Source organism: Seriola lalandi, unplaced genomic scaffold, assembly GCF_002814215.2.
Source record: "Seriola lalandi dorsalis isolate HSWRI2012SDOR001 ecotype SW California unplaced genomic scaffold, Sedor1 jcf7180002052274, whole genome shotgun sequence".
In the NCBI taxonomy this organism is placed as follows: Eukaryota; Metazoa; Chordata; class Actinopteri; order Carangiformes; family Carangidae; genus Seriola; species Seriola lalandi.
In genome coordinates, this window is record NW_019522827.1 from 2,297,535 (window position 1) to 2,307,188 (window position 9,654).

At 39.6% G+C, this 9,654-nt stretch overlaps 1 long non-coding RNA gene across 2 annotated transcripts; it reads right to left on the reverse strand.

Annotated features, from left to right (window-relative positions):
• Nucleotides 1–1,130: 1,130 nt before the first annotated feature.
• On the reverse strand, nucleotides 1,131–9,227 carry LOC147819541 (uncharacterized). Of its 2 annotated transcripts, none has more exons than XR_015436845.1 (2): nucleotides 8,885–9,227; nucleotides 1,131–1,861 (listed from the first exon to the last, which is right to left on the reverse strand). It is a non-coding gene; the product is annotated as an uncharacterized LOC147819541 (long non-coding RNA). The 2 variants fall into 2 exon arrangements; XR_015436846.1 differs by having other exon boundaries at nucleotides 1,131–1,929.
• Nucleotides 9,228–9,654: the final 427 nt, after the last annotated feature.

Genomic DNA, 9,654 nt, shown 5'->3' on the forward strand with positions numbered 1-9,654 from the left:
CTTTCAATACACACACATTACTGTTCTTTTGTGCTTCTTATAATGAAGGTCCCAACACATCCACTAAGTTGAGAGATGGAGACAGACAGACAGACAGAGAGAGAGAAGACTAATACTCTAATGCCAAATTAACAGATTGCAAATCAACACCCAGGAGGGAGTAACCTAACTAGAGCTGCAGTCTAATTGAAACTTTGATTGCAATCTCATTGCAATTAACCAGAGTTAATCCAACCCAATACTCATGCTGCATGGAGTTTAGAAAATAAAGTCACAGACAAAATGGAGATATTTAGCAGGGAATGCTCCTCAAGTTTTCCATATCTGGCAGATATTCAAATCAACTGCTGGGAACATTAGAAATGTTTAAACCCAAAGATTCTCCCAAAATTTCTCTGAAGGAAGTGTGAAGAAATAGCAAACCTCAAAGCATCAACAAGCCAGGTCTGAAGATGCTCAGCTCCAGTAACATTAATCTTTCTGTCTGTTTCCCTGTAAGTATTTTACAGTTGGAAAAATTCTCTTATTCCGCATTTTCTGACAGAATCACTTATATTTTTATGGCCTTATCATTCAAATAGAATATATTTAAAATGTTTTACGAATCATTCTGTTGACATTATTTACAATGCAGCTTGACATTTTTGGAAAGTTTTTAATCTCCACCAGAATATAAAATAAAGTTCTGTGGATGTGAACATGTTTTGGCAGCACAACATGGTTCTTTAATGACTTGCCCACTGGTCAGTGAGGTATAAGAAGTTTAATAATGAACGTCAGTCTAATATTTAAAATCGAAACACTATGAACCATCAGTCTGTGGTTGTTTATTTTCTGGAGGGATTTCTTGTTGAAGTTCTGATATTTACAATAAAACCTTTCAGATATCTCTCTGAGAATCCACCTGAACGTCTTGCATTGAGTTGTTGTGAATGCTGTACCTGTAGGCGCTGAGGGTAATCGTGTTTGAATACTAATTGCATGAAAGTGGTGGATAAACAGCCCTCAGTCAAATGTCATGTAGCTGCATTGTATTCGGAGGCAGCTGTCTGTGGAAAAACTGGCATCTATAGCTTCTTCTAATGATGCTTTAGAGAGCTGAAAACTTAAACACAAATGAAGCTACACAGTTTGACTCTGTACCAGTTTTATTTGTGTATTAAAAAAATCTCATCACAGTGCAACTTGACCAGATATGAAAACAGCTGGAAGCTGTTTTTCCAAGGTTGTATAACAGGTTGTATTTTTTTTTTTACCCATGAGGATTTGCTAACAATTAATGAAAAACATGTAGATAAATTATCAACGATTATCTTTAGAGCAGGTGAACATAAAAAAAATCATCTGCCAATAATATGCTAATAACAGCAGTCATTTCATTTTGTTATTCTCCAACAGTCATGGATTAATAAGAGGGAACATTTCCTGTGAAATCATGTTTGTTACTAATTGGGTGACTTGAAACACTGAGATGATGCAAGCCAACTGTTCAACTCCCAGCAGCATGTCTTTTTTTGTTTTTTGTTTTACCTTCTTATTATTTATTTTAACCATTCAGCCTCAGTGGTCACTGCATTGTGGGTAGCGGCACAGCAAACAAAGTGCGCCAGCTTCAATCAGCTCCGAACTGGACACTCTTCAGGTCCCAGCAGGCCTGTGAGGCACAGCGTCCAGCTGTCCCTCGTACTGTTATCCACCTGTCATGCCACGTCGAATCATCTGGTCCTAGCCTGAGAAGTTTAGTGTTGAGGAAAGGTTTCCAGCCACTGGCCCTCTGTGGGTTGGTTGTCTGTCCTTGCCAGTTAGCCCCTGGAAAGTGGCAACATTTCGACACCCACACTTCGTCGAGTCCTCCTCAGGCCTCAGGATAATCAAGAGTGATAATGTCACATGACGTGCCAGGAGGGTGAGAATAGAAAGACGGTCGAGCTAGTGAAAGAGTGGATCATTGGTGTAAAAGTATTGCTTCTGAGTAAATGAGTGTGATTTACTGCTGTATGAAATGAGAAGATAGCACTGTTAACTAATACTTTAAAAGTGAAATTCAAATTGAAGCTGCTGTGAGTGAAATCAGTCCTTATGTCCCTGGTAGATGGTCGGAGACTTCACCATCTCCTGGGAACTCCTTTTGTTTGTCTCTCAATCATGCATCAGGCTTTAACAGTAAAGTCATTAACAGACCGAACATTGAGATACAGTATATAGTGATTGATGATGGTGAATACAAAATGAGACTCATATAGCATCAGAGGTTAACATATGTTGGAACCAACAACAGTGCGACGGTGTGATTCAATACATTTGCATAAATAACATTATAAACGTAACGTTTGTCATGGTGCCATCATAGTGTGTGTGTGTGTACATGCAGGCACACAGATGGCACAGTGATTTGAACACCAACACAAACACAAATTTCCACAGGAAGTAAAGGTCATATATTGCACCACAGCCATGCCCTATGGTGCAGATAATTGGCTTCAAATTTTCAGCATCTTGCTGCATACATTTGGATATTGATGAGAATAAATTCAATGCAGCTCCTTCATACCCTCATACTTTAAGGTAAGTTGTTAATGTTAATACCACCGTGTGTTGTTTGAAAACAAGTATGTCAACATATGCTAAGTAATGCATTAATTACCTTAGTTAATGACCTCATCAGCATAACTGGTTATGGTTGAGTGTATGATGGAGAATATGGCAGGATATTAGGCTGCTCAAGTGCCTCCTGCTTCTTGTGCACAAACACAAAGCACAGCTGTGAGCTTTGCTAATACCACAGAGAACAAGAGCTCAAAGGGCACAAGGACTATTGCATCATCTTGTTGCTATGCAACTGTCTAATTAGTCTCAGGTAGTTGACCTGAAGAATCAAAGCGGTAGGACTTTGAAAATAAGAATGGGGTGGATGGATGGACGGCGGCACATGTTGTCCTCTCCGGATGAACACAATGTAGAGAGTTTTCTAATCTTTTCCAAAAGCTGTGGCTGGAGCAGGGATGGGCAGCTGTGTGCTCCAGAGGGTCAGCTATTCACGATTTCATAGCAATCAAACACTACACATGTGATTTCAGTGATTAGTATCTCTTCTCTGGTCGAAGCTAATCAGTGGAACTACCTGGAAAAGGCGCCTGATTAATTCAAAAAAGTATCATACATAATCACGAGCACAATGGGTAAAGCTAAATTATCTCAAAACTGTCATTGTCATCATCATCATCATCATCCCCTGAACAAATGCTAGCTGAAGTTGGTTTTCACCCAGTGGAGCTGTTTTCATAACTTTTGGCTTTATGTTGGCACTTCACATGGATGCTAATTGATTTACCTGAGGTTGGAAGGTTTAAGGATGCAAAAGCTCGATTCTGTGATATAATGAAAAACATACAGTAATGAGTAGTACATTTCCCAGAGAGCAAGAGGCAGTTTAATCCTCCTGTTCCTCTTATAGGATCAGTTCAGCGTTTTGGGAAATAAGCATATACAGTAACTCCATCTACAACCACAATTTTATTTATTTTTTTACATTACAGCTTATGTATGCATCAAATAGATTCATGTTAATAAGTGAGCTTTAGAGTTGTTGGTAGGCACATTGTTTTTTTTTGTTTTTTTTTTAAACTCTGCAGACAGCCAGGCTAGCTGTCTCCCCCTATTTTCAGCCATTTTGCTAAGCTATGCTAATTGCTTCCTAACTCCATCTCAGCACTTTCACACACAAACAAACCAATTTAAATCTCTGGCCGCAAAACAAATAAGCATATTTCTCAAAATGCTGTACTATTTTGTTAAAATTACGATTTTGAATAACAGGTCTGTCTCCTCCAGATCTCTCACTTTGTTGTCCACATCAAGGCCTTTCAGCTGCTCCTGGAGGAGCCTGTGTGAATCCTGCAGAAACCCCTGCTTATGAACCCTTCACTTTCCTCCCAGATGCACATCGCATACCAATGTGCATCACTCGCTTTCATTCCTTCGTTGTGGCTCTACACTTACCTGCTGTTATTTAACCTTTAATGTTATGATGATGTTACTGATTGAAATGTAAATTTTGATTCACTGCCCTGTGTTGTGTACCATTATGTTTGGCAGCTCTCTTAGTGAGAGCATGGATGCAACAATACTCAATTTAAATCCTCAGTAAAGAAAGACGCCCTGCTAATCACAAATGGAATAAAATTAGCATTCGAAACAAGTGCATAAGTTCAACAAGATGCTAAACAAGAAGAGTTGGGCTACACTTATACAACAGTTTTAAGAAAGAACATGAGAGGCCTCTAAGAATCCAGTGGCAATGCCAAGAATAGAGAATATGTAACGCATTTTTTCAAAATAAAGGAGATATAACTGAAGAGATGTGAGGGAAGAAAGGTCTATAAATCTAACAATGAGAGATGGTGAATTATCTTACATCTCCGCTGATTACATTACTTTATACTTTATATGTTCAGTCACTAAATAGATTTTAAGACATTTGTATTTTTGGAGCACATATTTCACAAAAGCACACAATAGAGGCAGATTAAAAAAAAACCTGATAAGACCTTTAATGTGAGTCAACCCATATTTGAAGTGATGGCTCAAAAGCGACTAGAATGCCCTTTGTAAAGGGCTGAAGAGGGGAGGGGAGGTGACAATGGATAATAACTTGATGTATGATGCTTCTGCAGTAAGCTTTAAATGTCTTATCTAAATTCATACACAATGACAGGGCCTCTCTCCAACCATGTCACGTTTATCATTTGCGCTGCCTGATAATGGACACAAGAAAATCAATAAGTAAGAAAATCTTACTGAATGAACCACAGGCTGATAGCAATGAGCGCTGATGAATGCGCTCTATTCTCACGCATACTGTATTGACTTTGTGGAGGATGGTCATGAACCTTCTTCAGAGGGTTTATGTGGCGTTTAATTTAAAACTTTACACCGGGTTAGAAAAAAAAAAACAACTTTAATGTACAAAAGAATACAATAGGCCTACTCTTCACTTGCCCATGTGCAAATGTATGTATATATATATATATATACATATATTGAATTTCCATATATGACATATATGTACATGTAAAATAAAAGCACATTAAATATGAAACCTATTACAAGTTGGAATAATTTCATATACTGACATATACTGGATGTCAAACACAAATGCTTATATTGCAGACATATGTATCCAGCCCAAAACCTGTCAATATTTGTTGATTATATACAGTGGGACGCAAAGGGCTGAGACCACTTTCCCAGAATGGTAAGATTGACATGTTCAAAATTAATGAGAAATTAATAAAAAAAAATATAGAGTAAGCATATAGAATTTTTGAGTATGTTGTTTTAGGAAACTTGAATATATATCGTTAACATATTCTGTATGGTTGCAACATATTATACTGTGTAAAAATTCATCATATAGATAATTTTAATATATGTACATATACAAATTTGACTATTTCATATACGTTAAAAATATATTCTATTCATACAGCCACAGGATCTACAGTATATATGTGATAATAATATAGGTGACATATATGGCAACAGCACTCTTGATATAGGGACATATATGTCATGAATTACATTTCTGTATGGGTCTGTATGTACAGTATCTTTTCAAGAACAGAAATGAATTTAAATTCCACATTCAAAGACATGAGTGCATTTAGAGAAAAAAAAATCAGGGCATGTGTGAGTGCAGGAATTTCATTTAAAAACAGGAAAAACTAAAAATGATAACAGGGACGTTCACGATTAACCTCCTCCTATAAACCCCAAGTCGTGATGTGGCGATTGTCTGATGCCAACACCAACATGTCATCAACAATGTAAATTTGTCAGAAAGATTCACGGTAATTTCTGCAGTCTTACTGTCAAAACAAAAACATTCTTGCTATTGTGTTAATTGCGACTTTGTTGTGCATTCAAACCTGGTGGGTTTTACTGCAGAGGAGCACATTCATTTGTTGCATAATGTTGTGTTCTGTGGAAAAAATAAAAAGACGATTTGAAGACTAGAAATTCAAATGAGAGGAGGAAAGCTCAGGAGTGTGTTTTAAAAAAAAAAAAAATCTAAAACACAATGTACACAAAATGCAGAACTGTCACAACGCATGTCACTATGCTCCTGTTTTAGTAATTTCATGAAAAAGGAGTATGAGTTGGACAAAAGTGAAACAGAACACTGCTGTTAAAATTCAGTCAGTATGTTACCTTTGATAATTGAATTTCAGCTTAATTATGCAAGCAGCATCTCTTGGAAATGGACTAGCGTGAAACAGTTTTAGTTTAATAAATTCATAACATTCTTGGAGAAACAAATTTTTTATGTATGCAGCAACAAGCTGCTCATTGTGGCTGTGACAAATTCCAGTCATGGATGTCATGTTGGATCAAAGACACGATTACATTTATAATGCATTTTGCACTGGTGTGTATTTGTGTGTGCTTTTGACTGAATAACAACATAACCTGAACTGTTACAGCCGAGTGTTTTTCCGTATGACGGCATTCGATCGCATCAGGGGAATTGTCACAGCTGCAATAAGCAGCCGCGCAAATAAGTGCGCTGTAACCCGTGCATGTCCTCACCCAACCTCCCCCGTGGGTGACAGTGATGGCCAGATTGGCTTTGCCATACACGCATATGCACTTCAGAGTGTTATATACATTAGTCCTGCAGCAAAGGCAATTGTGACTTCAGGGAATAGTTATACTTGTCCATCATGTCCTTTAATGTACATGATGGACGTGGGACAGCATGACATTTCTTTCCGCTGCCTGTCCTCGTCACACAACAACCGAGCCGTTCATGTGACAGTGTTTGATGTTCAGCCAACACACACACACCATGGACTCTATGTCTACACACAAGCGTGTACAGTATGTGAAGCCAGTTTCAGTGGGCCACAGTTTCCCTTTAAAGGAACGTGACTTCAAGCTTGTCCCATTGGTGCGGCTTTTCTTCAGCCTTGCTAAACTAATTGGAGCTTACATGTGCATGTGAACACCCTCCACTTCTGTAACTTGTGGCATTACAGCAGGGGGATCAATGACGTTATGCAGCAGGGCATGTGTTCTGGTACCCCTTACACCTCTTTCTCTTTTCCCTCTCCATCCCTTTGACCTCGCCACTAGGCTTGCCTCTGTCTCTTCGTCAGCCCCTCTTCCCTTCATCCCCTCTCCTCTCTTTCCCCCTGTCTCCTCTCGCCTACGGCAAAGTCTTCCACTCCATGCCTCGCTCAGATGCTGGCTTTGTGCAGTCATGGTTTTAGCAGGGCGGTTGAAGATGCAATTTAATTAGCAAGTCAGGCAATAAATTACCCTCGCAATTAAAAGGTAGCCCCTCTTTTTTTTTTTTCTTTTTGTTTGTGCCTATAGGGAGAGCTCTCTAAACAAGCCGCAGCTCTCTCGGTGCAGACACGACACTTCACTGATGAGCGCACACGAGTTTAGCGTGGTCATGCTCTCCTCCAAAATGATGAAAATACAGTTGTGAGTGGCCTTCTCCAAAGAGCCAAGCTCCATTTCCTCCTGTCGTGGTAACAGGCGAGCCTTATCTCCCGTTACAGAGCTCTGGCTTTGGCTGAGGCCCAGCGAGCACCAGGGAGAGAACACAGAGTCGACTTAAATAGCCCACACGCGCGCACAAATGAAAAAAGACACGTCCACACACAAACACACACAGAACAGACGTAGTTGCAAAAAAAAAAAAAAAGCAGTCCACGGACCCAGCCAGTCTGTCCTTGGTGTTTCACTTCCTGCCGATGAGAGAAGACTCTCAGAGGTGAGCAGTCCTTCACAGGCTCGCTGTGGATCAAATCGTCTCTTTGTGGTTACTACTGAGTGGATCTTAAACAACTGTTTCTTTTTAAAAGCCTCTTTTTAAATAGATTATTAATGATGCTGATTCACACTCAAAGTGCTCTTTTTTTTCTACCATGTACCTACACATGACATTACTTCCTGTAAGTAAGTGGCTTTGCACGCACACAAAGTACTTTTGTTTAAACCTGAGCAGACACTGGAAGACGTGTGTCTTCAGATTAGTCAGTGAGGCAAAAGCTCGACAGAAGTGATGGTTTTTTCATGGGTAGAACAACAGATGGCTAATGTATAGCTCACACCAATAGTGGAGCCACATTTCTTTAATTCATTCATTAAACCTGTTTAAAGCTGCTATAAGCGATATTTCTATTATAACAACATATCAAATCATGATGTCCAAACGAGGAGAACACTATGTAAAACAGCGGTTGCTTGTAGTGATGAACCTACTGAGAATTAATCACCCAAATATGCTCCTCATAGTGAAAAAACCCAGATAAAACCTTTGTACACTCCCTGCCCAGCACTATACGACAGACAGACAGTCAGTGATTATAGCTGGTGAACACAGTGCAGCATTTAGCATCTAAGTGAGTTAGTAGAGGCCAGTGGAGAGTTGGTAGAAGAAGAATGAATATTGAACTTAAATTTGCCTGGTTCCTAGAAATACTACTCCAGATGAATGATAATGTTTCTCTACAACTTCTGGAGGTGTAAACAAGCAAATACTCGATAACAAGTTTGCACCCAAGTGTCCAAACAATAAATTATTGCAGGTTTAAGTAACTTTCATATGATCGTATTGTTCAGGTCAGGAGAGAAGGCCATAGAGGGCAAATAACAAAAAGTCCATCTTCAGAACAGCTCAACTGAATAAAGAGGGTTAAAAAAAAGAAAAGATCTTTTGTCAATGGTAATGGCTCCCAACAAACAGAAAAAAACCCAAACAATCATGGTGTAAACTCACCAGTTTTTGTATACCAACAAATTAATCAACTTTAAATTTATATCATGAAGGCTTCTAATGATAAATACTATAGTAGCTGCACCTTTAGCTTACCTCAGTAACATGTCTCCTTTTTCCAGGAAGACTGACTATGTTCAGTGTCATCACTGAGCGCTGTCGCAGTCACGTGACGGCTGTGCAATGGAAGCGTTAAGGCGCTAAAAAGGACTGGTCTTTGTTCAAGCAACTGGGAGAGCTGAGGGTAGCGGACGCCGACTGGAAAAATGAGGCAGCCTTTCGCGAAATAAGTCTGGGTAATCCATCAGATGCCAGGCCTCATTATGGCTGTGGGTACAGCATGAAAGAGAGCCCTTTATCTGGGCTTCCTGTTCATATTAGTAGCACTCAAGCAAAGGACAGTAGCAGTCCCTCCTTTAGCCCCTGCCTCTGTGCTGGGGGGCTGCTGCTGACACAGAGAAGCAAAGTCATTCTCTGGCCTTCATTCCCTGGCCAGCTCTGTGGGCAGGCCTGCCAACTTGTGAGGATAAGTGTGTCTGTGTGTGTGTGTGTGTGTGTGTGTGTGTGTGTGTTGCCTTTGCATATAAGTGTGTATGTGTGCACACATATATCCGGGGAGGCTCAATAGTCACTGTCAGAAACCTTTTTGCCAGCTGCAGCATATCCTCCCCTTCACTGACTGTAGCCAAATCCAAAATGGTAGGAGCTATTTTAAGCCAGTCATCCTCAAATTATTGCAGTGGACTTGGAGTGAACCATCTGCACAATGTAGTATTCACACGAGTGTATTTTCTTTTGTTACTACATGCTCTTCTAAAGTTAGATCTCAAAGTGACACAAATCCACAGAGAATTTTTAGTGGTGAA